Genomic DNA, 15,487 nt, shown 5'->3' on the forward strand with positions numbered 1-15,487 from the left:
TATCAGCACTGCTGAGGTTATGAGACTTCATAAATAAGAGGGAAAATAACAGGGTATAGGTTGCCATGGTAGACTCAGAAGATTTGTTTTCAACTTATCTTTGCCAATTAAATTTAGCATCCCTGGAATTGAGGCAGATGTTCATGTCAAAAGAACCAATCCACCAAAAAAGTCAAATGAGAGAACAGTCAAGTCCTTTTTAAAGAGGTTCCCTCCCCAAGTCATTTTTGAAAAATCTTTCTATTTGCCCTACCAATACCCCTCTAACCTTTCATTAGAGCACGAGGAAGCAGAGTTGGAAACTCTTTTACCTGTAAAGAAAATAATCATGATTCAACTTTGTATTCTTAACTTGTTAGCTATACATACAATCTGAAGCCCCAAGGCCACAAAACCTTGAAAATGGCCCCTATAAAACTCCCGAGATGTAAAGAATAATAGTTTTATTTATGTGACTGTATCCAATCAAAATATTAGGGCACATTTTACTAGCAATTGCTTGTGGGCGAAACATTTCAATTATTTGAAGTTTGAAAAACTCTAAAAAAAAAAAAGCTATTTAAATTTTGTAGCAGTAATTTTGATCATTCCAGAAGTGTTCCAAACTCCAAACACTACTTCCCTGAGTTTGAAATACCTGTTTTGAATTTGAAGCAGGGTTGTTTCAAGCTGACTGGAACATCTCCTGGAACATCAGAACACTCCATTTTGATCACAACTGTTTTTAAGCTTCTACTGCTATAATTTGAAATGTTTTGTATATCCCTAATAAAGATTATATTTTGCAAAAACAAATACACGGGCATTCCCTTCCATGCATCAAAAAATAAGTCCAGTTAGATCTGAAAATGCTCGACGAGCAATGAATGTTGAGTGCAGGAGAGAAAGAAGTGGACAGGTGACAGGAGAATGGCTTTCTAGAGAAGGACAATATTTCACAGAGCAGATGCCTTATCTGCAGGCTCTTATTAAAGTATAAAATGACATTAAAATATTTTTTTGCCACTCTTGCCAGCAAGATCTATCATTAGATCAACTTAATGAACCTGGGGAGATGGGGTAGCATTCCTAGAACTGGGATTTACTGTTCTCTCTCCAGTTTTGGGGAGAGAGGCTTGTGCTTGGTGTTCATCCAGGAATATAAAATGTTGAAACAGCAGTTGCCTCTGCAAGCCCTAGAGACAGGTACAATGTCAGTGGAGATGTTATGGTAAAAAGTACCATACCAGAGAATGATTTGGTGGGCTGGAAGTAAGCAACTGATGAAGTGACGAGCCTTATTTTCCATTAAACGGATTCCTTCACTGGAGAAGCTTGCAGCTTACTACAGAAAGAAAGGCAAAGGTAAAGACGCCCTTCAAACCTCAGGGTGATCATTAGATTTCAAGGACATCTTCTGTTCTTGTTGCACAAAGAAGCCAGCCCTCCTAAACTCAGGCTGCATTCCACTGGCACTATAAATGCAGTGCTTAATTAGAAGGGTTGATTCCTGTCCACTCCACATAGTTACTCTGAATTCCTTCTGCCAAGAATGGCAACCAATCCTCTTCAAATGCTTTAATTAGATAGCTATGTATTGGCAAAAAAAAGTCAAGAAAAAGTGGGCAGAGGGAGAAGGGGGGTGCCACAGTAAGTGTTCATTTTTAAGATTCCATGAAGACAGTAGCTCAACAATCACTGGGTTCACTGACTAAGTGTTAATCTAAATTGATTTAAATTTATTGTGCCAGCTACTCTGGTTTGTAAATCCTGGTTTAAATTACTGAATTCAATCAGTGATTTATTTCTGAACAATTAATAAAAGTTACATCTTTAACTTTGTTAAACCCAACCTCTTTGTTATTAAAGAAGGGGAGGGCTTCTTTGGCATTGTATTAGTGGCAAAATTCATACAATATCTGTCTGGTATTAATGTAATATTTTGCAGCTAAAAATGAGAACCATTCATTCTATTATATTTCTCATCCTGTGTTAATGGCTGGCCCAAAGTGTCCAGTCAACTTGTGTCTCTTTGTATGTACAGTATGGAATGAATATATTCTTATTCATCCTTTCACCTGAAGGATTCAAGGTGACATCTGGAGTTTTCTTCAAAACATGTCACCTGCACCCAGTGCTACTTCTTCTGTCAAAGATCTCCTAGCACCAGAGGTTAGGGAAGACAAGATAGATAACTCTTTTGCCTTCATTTCATACATTCAGGCAGTGTTTCTCAACCTTGACAGGGTGGACTTCAACTCCCAGAATTCCCCAGCCACACATCTTCAAGCTGCCAAGATTGAGATACAGGTTTCTTAGGGACATCTGCCTGCCAAGTGTGGAAAATACTGTGCTGGCCCATATAAGCTAACCCAGAAGGAATCTTCTCCTATTGGCAAAAACTGACTTTAAGTATACAAAGATAACATGGCATGTCTCAAATTAATAAACCAGGACACACCTGCTTAAATACGGCTAACAGGAATTTGTGGGATTTATATCAATGAAGATATAGATGAGATTATAAGTAACTCACTTTCCTTATTATGTCAACAGGAATTGACACTTGATTAAGTCTGTTACTTTAATTGCTCTAAAACAAACTACTTCCCCTATTGCTACTGCTAGCAGCAGAAGCAACTCTTCTACTTCTGGCAGCTAATATAGAAAAGTTGGGGTTGCTTAATTAGCAACAAGCTGCGGGGACAATTCTATTTATTGGTGATAAAATTTAAAGATATACTTACTATATCTCTATTCTTCAATGCATTATAATTGCTAATGAAAAAGCTATTTAAAGCCAGACCAGTTTAAGACGTTTACGCAGTAACCACATAAAAACTTAAAATTTTCTAAATAGTGAAAAGTTTCACCTGCCAATTTCTGTAAAAGTTGCTACAAAAACTTAAAAAAACAAGGAAAACCCAAACTATTGACTCATTTTCTCGTTGTTCCTATCTCCCTCTTTATAGGGTTAACTTTGCAAGAAACAAAATTCAATTTGGCATTTAATCCCAGCGCATAAAGGCTAAACAACATGCTTACAAAAATGTTTCATAAATGTAATAGCTATGAAACTACAATGCATTCTTCATCTTCTCTATTGCAAAATAAATAAATCAAAGTATATTTTTTAAAAATAAAAAATGGTAACTATGCTAAATGTTAAGATGTTGCATACTATTTTGAAATATTTAAAGAAATTTGCAAATTAAAATTTCAAGTTTGTATTGCCATGTATAAATGAATTAATTACAATCAACCTAAGCATGCTTATTTAGAAGCAAGTACCTCTGTATTTATGACTAACTACCCATATTGTATAAAGTTATTATTTTCTTAACTATGGTTATGCAATAAATCATATTGGCTAGATCTGTACAACTTACTAAGCCAATAAACCACAAATAACACACCACACTGGCCAGATTGCAACTGAGCCTTACAGCTTGAATTAACTATTAGAAACCAGATCTGTTAAATTATGTAATCTTTTGAAAAAAATAAATGGCTGACAGCTCTTCAATTTGTTTGTTATATTAGTGGAACTGGCTAGTCAGTCAAATGAGAATTTAACATACTAGCAATATTAGTCATCAAACACATCTGGATGTTCTTCACAATAAGTGAACATCAGTGGTTTCTAAATAAATTGTAAAGGATATAATCCGCATCCATTAAAAAGCTCCACTGAGGATTCTGTCTTGCCTCCCTCAAGCACGTCCTCTGTTTAGTTTCTTGGTTCTTTCCCCTCATACCTAACCAAAATCTATTTACTACAGTTTAAGATGTCTCCCTCCTCAGTTTTACAGCAGTATTTTTATACTGCCGCCAAACCACTTTCTATTGTATTTTTAATAAATGAATTTCTTCATACATACAATTATAATCAATTATAAACAATGCCATGGAATTTTAGTCAGAAGACCATGAAGGCACAAACATTCTGACTCTACCTTTCTTTTATGCCAAAATCAAATATAATGCATTGGAACTAATATTGGAACACAAAGAATTGAGTAAATTCTAATGTAATGTAGCTTCAATTGTATTTTGAGGCATCTTGACTTATCTTTAATAAACTTGGTTTTCCGTATGAATGTCTGGAAGAAATTATGTCATTGAAAAGAATACAATATTCTTCTTGTTTGGAAAATCAAGTGCACTGATTAAAAAAACAGATGTTGTTTTTTGGAAAAGGAATAGATAATAGATCCTAGGGAGTGCAGAAAGCAGCCCTCTCTGATTTTGCTATGGTTTGTGTATTTTACAATAGGACGGATTCATAAAACACACCATACCATAAACCATGGTTTACAAATCCTCCAGAAGATATCAGAAAATGTCTAATTTGCCCTAAGAGGTTTTAAGGAATTCATCAAGAAATAAGCTGTGAAAGACTTCTAAAACTGGGGAACTCTGAATGAAAGCCTTTAATTATTTTTAATAAATGTTGGTCTGCCTACTCACCAGAATCCACTATAGCAGGAATAGATCAGACATCCAGCCCTTGCTTATCAATGCAGACTGAGTGGAGCAAGTGGCTAGTTTTAAGTTTCTGAGTATTATCATAAAAGAGGATCTGACCTGGGGCACTCACATTGCAGCACTGGTCAAAATGGCCCAGTAGAAATTATACTACCTGAGACTTCTCAGGAAACAACTGAATGAAAAACTGCTAGTGACCTTCTACTGCTGCACCATAGAGAGTATTTTAACTTACTGCATCTGTGTATAGTTTACCAATTGCCCAGTGGCAGATAGGACAGCACTCCAGAGGGTTAACGTCATTGCCCAGAGGATCATTGGTTGCCCTCTCCCCTCTTTATAGCTCCCACTGCCTTAAAAAAATTCAAAACATTCTTAAAGATCCATCTCATCCTGGGCATCCTTTTTTTGAACTACTACCATCTGGCAGACGGTACAGGATAATAAAAACAAAGACAAATAGGCTGAAAAACAGCTTCTATCCCAGGGCAGTAACTATATTGAATTCTACTGTATAGTGCAATACTAATGCAATATCGGGTTTTCAATTCAATTGTAGAGAATGTGAAGGATGTGTGTTTGTGTTTTATTTTTATAGTTATAATGCACACTGAAGATGGCATTTAATTTCGTTGTATGAATTCAATGACAATAAAGTAAACTTAACTTATAATGGACTGAAGTTGAATATAAGAAAACAGAATAGATGAATTTTTCCTCCAGGAGCATTTCATGTTAAACAGGTGCAGTCATTGCCCTAAGGAACATCAGTGACTGAAGCAAGCTTGTTAAAGTAGGACACCGATATTTTTTCTGACAATCCTAAATTTCTCTCTTCTGGTTCTCTCAAAGGTGCTTTTTGTTTCCAAAAGGCAACCGGACTGGTTTTTTGAGGAAGTAGTAGTAGTTTCATTTCTCATCCAAGAAGCTTCATCTCTTCTGGTTTATATACATTACTAAGTCATGGTGATATATATTCTCAAATATTACACAAAGCCTAAAGTAAGCATTATGATTTAGGGATTTTTTTTTCTTTCATAATAATGCCTTGCCTATTTAAAATAGCTTTCATTTTCCAGGATTTCTATGGTAACTTACATAAATAAAAAGAAAATTGGAGACTATTATAACAACAAACTCAAAGATAATGACACAAAAATAACAGAATATTTTCAAACGTGCAATGTAGCATATTCTCAGGCAGTGAATTAAGATAGATCTAATAAAAAATAAGATCTACTGATTTATGTAATTTATTCAATAAATATTCAATAAAATCTGTTAAACGGTTGGATAAATGAACTGGGGGACACCAAGCCATTTTCACAAAACAATTTTTCCTGGATCATTTAGACTGGATCACTTTCAGGATTTTTTTCTTCAAATTGAACCACTTTTTCTCTGCAGCATTAGTAACTGCTGATCATGACAGCTATTTATAATCTCTAAAGGCAGGTCAAGATAAAGGCAGCCCTCCTCTAAATACTTCTTGTTGAAACAATAATAGGAAATGCTTTCTGATTTGTAGGACTTTCCATAGGCATTTGTTGGGTCACTCACAATGAAATAAATCAAAATTCTGGGAACTGAAGTACATACATCTTCAAGTTGTCCAGGTTTAGAAACACTGAATTAAACAAACCTTTGCTCTAATCCAAACGAGTCTTCTTTAAATACAAAAGAATATTGATTTGCCCAGGTCCCAGTTTGTTACATTGTACATTGTAACATTCGGGCAATAGCTTTGTGTAATTTAAGAGCCCATGGCTCAAAAATGCCTCCAACCTTAGTTTGCCCTTGGGAAGACTGAGTTGTAATTGCCTAGGCTACAAGTGGCTAGCACTAATTTTTTCATAATTAAAACTCAAAATATGAGTTAGTTCCTTTATCACCAGTCAGAACTCTCACAATTTCCAACATGGTTCCCCCCTCTAAGCTTTACACAAATGAATTATGTCGTTCTTGTCCTATTCAAGATCGAACTCCTGATTTACAGCACACAGATGCTTACCTTAACGGGTAGGCCTTTCAGGAAACCAGCAAACACAGCTGCTGGAAGACCTGCTGTTGTACAGGAGGTTATTCCACGCTCCAGAAGCACCACTACAAAATCTCTCCACCTTGACCAACTTAGTTTCTAATGACTGCATGTAAAACTATACAATGACCTTGGGCTTTCTAGCTGCCAAAGAGGCTCGATGTGGAGCCACTTCAGGTAGCAGCGCTTGGCTCACCTGATCCAAACTTAGAAGGTAGGCAGTTTTGGTGTTAGCTCTGGGATGGGAAGTCACCCAAGAAAGCCAGAGTTGTGGGTTAGAATGAAAAATTTTAAAAAATTCCAGAAGTGAGTGGTAAAATGGTTCCATATTCCTGCCAAGAAAATTGTATAGATATAGCCATGAAATCATCAAAACATAAACTTGTATCAGAGGAGATTTTACATTACATTTGTTCAGAAAGAGCATTAAGCAATTACTCAAACAATTCAAGACTGAACTCCTGATTTACAGCACACAGATTCTTACCTTAAGGGGTAGGCCTTTCAGGAAACCAGCAAACATTTCCAGCTGCTGGAAGACCTGCTGTTGTACAGTTGGTTATTTCACACTACAGAAGCACCACTGAAAAATCTCTCCACCTTGACCAATTTAACTTCTAATGACTGCATGTAAAACTGTTCAATGACCTTGGCATGTAGTTTCCAAACTATAATAATTTCAGATCTAAGTGGAAATTAGGTAGGAAATGCTTCAAATTCCATTATCAACAGGTGATTTGGAGTTTGTGAGAACATACATGTAACATGTAACATGTAGCATATAGCTTGTAGCATGCATGTCTAATGCTAGGTCAGGCAGCAGTATATTTTCCTGGAATCATATGGCAAACCCTGGAAAAGAGATGGATGCTTTAAAAGTTACAAAGGAATGATACTGTTTCTTCTCTCATGTGCTCCAAAGCATGTTTTTGGAATCAAATTAAATCAAATCAAATCAAATCACTGAACAGCCTTATTGATAAATGGATAGATCTCTGTTCCTGTCATTAAATTTAATGAGACTGAAAATAAAAGCACATGTGGGCATGCTAAGGCATTCTCCAAGTTCCTCAAAAATACTTTTAAGTTAATTTAAATGCATATATCCCAGTGACATCAACTGCATTTTAGTTTCTCTAGAAATTTGATTTTTCACTAAAAATGCTGACTTTATTTCTGAGACCTAGTTAAGTACACCATCCTATAAGGCAGCCTTGGCTTAGGAATTTTGGGAGTTGAGATTCACAGATTGCAACTATTGCATAGTTCCTCGCCCCTGTGATACGGGCTGGAGTTAAATTACTAGCGTTATATAAAATCAATAGGGATGCAAATAAAATATATTAAGTAAAATATTTTAAATATTTGTTACATTTAAAAAAATAAAATAAAAATATTTTTAAATATTGGTTACAATCTACTGGCCAGCAAGGTTTTTGAAACCCACATATGGGTTCTGTAAGGCTTGGGGGAGGGGGGTCATTTGTGAGAAATAATGTATATAGTAGGCCCCTTGTTATTTTACTATTTCAAAATTAAAAATACATTTCCATTGGCTATTTTGCAGCAAAAGTGGAATGAAGATTGGCCGATCACACCCTACAGCCCTGAGGACGTTCTCAGAAGGAAAACTGATTGAGAAATATTGTTCTGCCTTGAGCTGTCTTGTGGAATGACTTTCATGTGCATCTAGCTCACTGAATTGCTATGCCAGTGAGTTGTGGGACATATTGTAAAGCACAGAACACTCATGAATAACCTGCAGTTTGTAGTATAGAGTAGCTGATTGAAGCGCTGTTATTATATATCCACACTGTAATTTCATTATCACAAACAAATGTTTTGCAGGTTTTATATAAAGAATATGATGTAAATAGAGTTTGGGTAGTCTTGAATTAACTTTTAAGAAAGAGTAAGCTTACAAATGTGGCTCTCCTAAAGTAAGCGGAAGTATTTTTGATAGCTTGGCTTAGTGGTATATTCTTTGTGGGGCTGCCTGAGATTTCTGTTAATCAAACCTCTGGCATCTTCAGGGAACAAGTGATGGGAAGTTCTCTGCCCAAGTCTCCAGAGAATCTACTGTGTATCAGCATAGATTTGCTTTGTCTAAAACCATGATCTAGCTCAGTATTTCTCAATCTTAGCAATTTTAAGATACCATGGACCAATTTGTAGCCAGCAGAAGTTGAAGTTCACACATCTTAAAATTCTTGAGGTTAAGAAAGACAGACCAAGGTGTTATAGTCCCACACATCTACGAAGATGATCAAATAAGAAAAATGGCATAAGACAACTTGCTGGGTTCTATTAGGTTGTAGATGTATGTAGATAAAATTAGGTGGTTAAATTAAGAGCAAAAAAAATTCCTATTTCATCCCAAAACTATTATTTTCCTTCCCATTTCAAGCGATTTTGAAACTTTTATTATGATATGAAAAAATTGTCTTTCATTTGTTTCAGGGTGCCATATTCTGATTGCCTTTGCCTATACCATTGCCTTTGAAAATGGAAATTCAGCTAATTTAACTAATAGCACCTGGGACTGCCATAAAATCTTCTGTGGAATTATGTAACAAGGATATTCTAGCTTTCACAATATCACTTGATATGCTGGATTAAGTGTCATATTCAAACCCAGATTAAATTTCATTTTGGCAAACTGCATCATTTCCTGACCTATGAATGTGAATAAGAGTTATTCAAGAGCAAGCATTCTGCCTGTACAGAATATTACACAGAAATAAGTAAGAGAAGAAGGAATTTAGGACCATGGAGCAAATCAGTGGTTCCCTAACCTGCTTCTTGATATAACCTTAAGGTTTCTAAACGTTTCCATTGATGACTTTGGGTCAGTCACTCTCTCTCTCAGCCCTACCCGCCTCAGAGGATTGTTATTGAAGGGAAAATAAGAGGAAGAAGTAATATTGGATATGTTCATCCCTTGAGTTATTTGTAAAAATAATAAAGAGGGCATACAAATAATTTAATTATCCCATATTTTATCAATGAATTCTTTAAGGAATTCTATTCCATAGGTAGGCATATGGCACGGTAGATGCAGAAAAAAGTCTTTGTAGATCAACTTTCCCCATCCTAGTGCAATCCATATTAATTGGGGTTACAGAATTCTGAAAGTTGAAGTTTCAGTAGTTGCAGATATGGATGTTGAAATACACCACATGGCAATCTTGGATTATGGATTATTTTGATATTAATTTTTTCTAATTAGAACTGGGGGGGGGGGGTTCAACAATTTTGTCACTTCAAACAAATCCTTCTACAATAAGAATAGAGAATTTAAGCTCTAAAGAATCATTAGATTATTCCTCCTAAAAGCGCAAAGGCTGGTCCCCAAGGAGGGGTAGATATTTGAATGAATGTCTGTGTTTTAAATCTTAATTCTTCTCTATGCCTCTGGGAAAGAGAATGAGATAAAGTATGTACGCTGTGTCACTCATGGGTCTTCTGCTGAATTTTCCATAACCTCATTAAGTGATTTTCCAAACAAATCAACAAGGGAAAGTGGCTTTCTCATAAGGTTCCCAGAAGAAAACAGCCAATGATTACCTAAGCCTCCTGATCCTGAAATCACAGTATCATTTGCAGATCATATGAACATTCAGTTTACTGGTTGCAATCAAACAGTAAATGAAGTTGGAGACTTTTGTTGAACACAACGTTGATTTTCACTAGCTGGAGGTTGTGCCTTTTCACAGGGTAGTTTGGGGCAGAAGGCTACAGTGAGTGAATTCATTCCATCAAAACATTTGATTGTATTTAAAATGTAATTTTTTTAAAATTCAAATTTTCAAAGTACCAAAAAGTATTGAAATGATTAGATCTGTATCCTAAAAGTAGATGGGACCAGGATTTTCTGTTTTCCCAAGTTGTTTATTTGTTTTCTCCTGTGAGAGACTAGGTTTTTATATTTAAAGTCTTTTCTTTATGATAATCACCCAAAGGAACAAAAAATTGTGCAGCCAATCTTCAGCATAATGCTAAATTTCAACAGGGTAGCCATAAAATAAAGCTATTTTAAAATTGTACATGGTCTGCAGGTTTGTCCAACATAGTTCAGTATTTTAATTTCATACATTCAAGAAAAGAAAAACTTAAAATACACATTCCCAGCTACTACCAAAAATAAATGAAAATAATTTGCACATTTTAATAAATGCATAAAAGTTTAGAGGCATTTGCAAAGCTGTGTCTATTATAGGGATTATGACAACAAGCTCTATATTACGATGTTCCCCCTTCAAAACTTCCTTGCTGTTAACAAGGCTGTCACCGATTCAGTAGTTGTCATTTTAAATTTCTCTAACACTTCGGAACGTGCTCTCCTGTAGTACTGTAGGCAATTAAAATGGTCTAATTGCCATTGCAAATCCCGATGATGTAGGATCCAGTGAAGTCTGGAGAAGAAACAAATCAGGTAGCCCTCTAGTCTAGTGCCAGATAGCAATCCTATGGGAAAGCAAGCTTGCACTTGGAACGATGGTTAAATCTTTCTGCATTGCAGAAAGGCATTAAAAAGGCTGATTTGCTTTACAGGGTGGTTGTAAAAATGATTGGGATAAGATGTGTGAAATGACAGTGCTTCATTCCCCAAACTTAGAAAAATTATTTCTCTGAACATGAACTCCAAACAGAGTTATTATACTAGATTCAGATCCCAAAGTTAGAAGAATATGTGATCAACTCAAAATTATGCCATTTCATCAAGAAGGTGCCCAAGATTGCAGATTTGCAAGCTGAATGTCATCTATTCTTATCACAAAGACCATTTTTGCAGTCTTGGCCCTCAGCTCCTAATTGTTCCGTTGATGTTGGACCCAGTGAATACATGCAACCCAATTAAGCAAAATTAAATAATGTAAGTTTCTTGGCTCATACTACTTCAAGCCAGCTAATAACACAGGAATAAAAGGGTGAGGCTTCAATTGCACAGTTGCAGTCACCATCCTGACTTTCTTTACACTCCCTTGTGGATGCCTTTTTGTTTGTGCATTTATTTATTTGTTTGAAACAAATATATCAGAAATTAGTTCAAATCAGCTTTTCTTCTGCTTATAGCACAACAAAGCTTGCAAAACGCAGTTTCTCCATCTGAAATGGAACAGCACAGGAAAAGCTTTGTGACTATGTTCTGCTCTACTTATTAATTCTCCAATCTTTTTTTTTTCTTAAGGCAAACACTGACAGTCCTTGGTAACTGCTACTGACACCACAGGCTTGGCTCTCTCACCCTTGAGGCATCACAGCAGATACAAGTGTTTTTCTCAGGTGGGAATTTGCACCTGGTTTCTTAAACAAAATGTTTGATATAGCCAATGACAGTCATGCTGAAGCCATTCCTTAAATTAAAATCACACAGCACATCTCAACCTAAGCCATTTTTAAATCTATGTAGCCTTTATTTCCAACATCCATATGAGATCACATGATATACTATGCTAACAAAAAACTAATTAAGACCACCAGAACTGCAAATTGATGTTTTGTATCAACTTTTAATAGAGAAACTATGACCACTGCATATCAAGAAAGGACTGCCACACTGAGCAAGATAACAAATCAATACAGCACAGTGTTTTATCTACCGCAGTGACCAAAAGCCCTTCCAAAGTTCAGGGAAAAGACATAATGGAGATAGGTCACTTCTTCCTGCTTCAGGAAATAGATAACTCCTCAGACTCATTGATTCCAGCAATCACAGCATTCAATCAATGATAGCCATTACTACCTCTCAGCCTTTTAAGGATTATCTATGTCAAATATCTAAAAAAAAATCATAAGAGGCTACTCTTTATTTTTCCCATTTCTGAACTATCTTGTGCATTCATTATTTATGATACTGAACAATCTCACAATAAAAACATGCATGTTTAATCCACAAACATACAGGAGTCATTTGAGTACATTGCAAACAATCAAATTTAAGAGTGTATTTTTTCCATCTACAGTATATCTAAAATACCCTTCTCTAACCTGGTGTCATTTACTTGTATTTCAGTTCCCATAACTTCCATCCAGTATTGATCATAATGTCTGGAATTGATGATAATGTATGTAGAAACAGAGTTAAGCTGAAGAAGAGCTGAAAAGGCAAACTCACTAGCTCTTCGAATAAGGGAAATTTTAAATAAGGATGGGAGTTAATTTCTAACTTATTTGAAAAGCATCAATTTGGAAGGCTAAATTCAATGACTATTTCAGTTATATAGAATTTTTTCCTCTCCCTAGTCCACAGAAAGGCTATGAAAAATGATAGACTAAGTCATTCCTCCAATGATAAACAAGTCATATATTTTAAATGCTGAAATGCACTGTGTATTTTTTTTCATAAGTTTTGATCCTTATTTAATGTGAAGGTATCATATACATGGAAAAAAATGCAAAACATATCATTGTAGGTTTAAAAGGAACTGTCATCACAAACTATTTACAAATAATAAACTGAAAAAAAATACAAGGAAGCAGGTGGAAATATTTATGCAAGATATTATAATGACCATCAAGTTGGAATTTTTCAACAAGTAGAAAATTAATGCTGGACAAGGCAAAAGATGGTTGCATATTGAATGGGTTCCCACTCTGTGCGAAGTCATAACATAACATTGGGTTTGGCATAACATCATGTACAAATCCAGCCATTGCAGTTTGTAACCCATGGTTTATGATTTAGCTTGATAACCCAACTGTGACTTATTCAACAAACTATGATTAAAACAAGCTTAGTTTAGGACGATATCAGAGGTAATATGCCAGCTGTTAAGATACATGAGCCAGAGAGTTACTGCCCTTATATTGTGATTGTGGTGAGTTATTTAGGCAACTGAAAAGCAAAATGAGGATCTAGATGGGCTTTTAGCTGGTCCAGCAAAACTCTTTTTGGTCATATTTATGAAAATGTCATTTAAAAATTATAAAAACATCCACCATTTGGAGTTTTCTATTGAAAGAAACAGCACTGTGACAAGTAAATAACAGAGCAAAGTTAATCAGACACCTCCTTTCCAATATAGAAGACTTTTACCCATGACAACCAGCTTTAATTTTATTTCTCCTTCAACTCTGGATCCAGCAGGCTAGAGAAACACCCAGTCCAGTTGAAACGTGTCGTACCATTTCTCACCATCTCTCCCTACTATCCTTAAAGGAACTCCTCCCAATGCCCACTACTTTTGTAGTTATCTGATTAATGTGTTCCCGCTGTAGTCTGGACTCCACCTAACTGCATTAGAGCTGCAGGACTGCAATCCCATTATTCCCCTCTGCCAAGGGGTGTGTGTGAAATATAGGAAACCGAGGGAGGGGGAAAAGTGAACATTCCAAGGGTCCCTATAGAGATATCTGCATGAATTGGGGAGGGGTGTTGGAAGAGGTTTCCAATAATAAAGCACTGCTCAGCCTGTCCTTGCTGGCCAGGAAAAGAGGGAGGAAAAATTGGACAGGCTTCCTTAGGGTGGGGCTGTGATAAAGCGCAAGGGACACCGATTCATGCAAAATGTATTCTGGAAAGCAAAGCAAAGAGTTATCAATGCTTCCTGCATTGTGCTGCATCATTTTCCCCTGGACAGAAAGGGAGGGTGGGTGGATGGATGAAAAAAATAACATGAAAACAGTAAAATAATTTCCAGCCCCACTGATTCCCACATAACATATTCTCCCCTTCCTGATGCACCCTCATGCTTCTGATAATAACAAACGGTCTCCAAAGGGAGAAGAAGCCAACAATGAAGAAGGTGGGGGAGAGTATCTTCAAATATTATGTCGCCGTAGAATTAAATAAATCCAATTATTGAATGAGAAGAGGGTCTGGAAAGGTGACTGTTCAATGTTTATGATTATTACAGCTGTCTGTCACTATATTATTCTCACCATGACCAAAAGGAACCAAGGGGGTTGGTATTAATCTCTTTTCAAATAGAGCATTTCCATTTACAGAAACCTGTTGATGTATTAATAGGAAGGGGGGGAGTAGACAGGAGGAGAGAGAATGTCTCCTCCAAAGCACTTGATGCGAAGAGATGGAGGGCAGCAGAGAGGTTGGAAAGGGGGAGACCGGTGAAGACTGACCACGCCTGTTTTTGCAACCCACCCGACGTTTAGAAAACCAGCAACCTGATTTGAGCCCCTCCAGGTTACTTGTAGTTGCCATTTCACGTCATTTTATTTCTTGCTTAATATCAGCCAGCCAGCCCGCCCAGCCGATCCTTATAGGAGTTCAGTCAGGAACCCTTTAGAAAACAAGATTTCAGTATCAATGATCGCGGCGTGGGGGACGGGGGGGGGGGGAAACGACGACACGGGACGGGCAATCCTCATCTTGCAGCTATGAGATGGTGGAACCGCTTTCTTTGTAGAGAGAAAATTCCCCAGCACGATGGCACTGGCTAAGGGAGGGCAAGCTCCCGGATCTCTGCTCTCGGGTCCCTGCAGAAAAGAATCCATCTATTTACTACCGCCGCAGTGCCGCCACTACCAGCCCCTCGGGCCAATTCTCCTCTCCCGCAGCGGCTCCATCAAACCCTGGCACAAGCAACAACGCCAAGCGCCTCGTTCCCTGATCTCTGGCGCCCGTTCCCCCCCCCCAACCTCCCCGAAGGGATCAGGTCGAGACGAAATCCCCAGGCGCCCCCTCCGCACCCCCACCCCAGACAAACGATCCTCCGATCTCTCTCCCCCCCCCCACTCCCCCGAAGCGAAATAGCTACCTCGTCTGAAGTGATGGCGGGGGTGGGTGGGTGGGTGGAGTGGACGATCCGCTCTCCTTCGTCCTTGTATGCAATGCGGTGCGCTCCCTTTCTCAGCAGTGACGGAGGAAGAGGAGGAGGAGGAGGTGGGGATGGGTGCGTGACGATGCAGCAACAGAAGCAGCGGTAATCTCGGTAGCTGCAGCGGGGAAACGGAGCGGCGGGGGGGGGGGAGGCGGACCGACCGAGTTAGAGGAGAAGCAGCTGTACTGGCGGTGGGGAC

General features: G+C 37.5%; 1 protein-coding gene across 1 annotated transcript in view; it reads right to left on the bottom strand.

Annotated features, from left to right (window-relative positions):
* The window catches only part of SPTBN1 (spectrin beta, non-erythrocytic 1), a 171,856-nt gene extending 156,574 nt beyond the window's left edge, over positions 1-15,282 (bottom strand). Inside the window, exon 1 of the mRNA XM_070932247.1 lies at positions 15,226-15,282. The gene's annotated coding sequence lies outside the window, so the exon portion shown is untranslated. The remainder of the gene's footprint in view (positions 1-15,225) is intronic.
* Positions 15,283-15,487: the final 205 nt, after the last annotated feature.

The sequence above is a fragment of the Pituophis catenifer genome, unplaced genomic scaffold (assembly GCF_029215685.1).
Source record: "Pituophis catenifer annectens isolate HBS135680 unplaced genomic scaffold, rPitCat1.0.hap2 SCAF_1, whole genome shotgun sequence".
NCBI lineage: Eukaryota > Metazoa > Chordata > Lepidosauria > Squamata > Colubridae > Pituophis > Pituophis catenifer.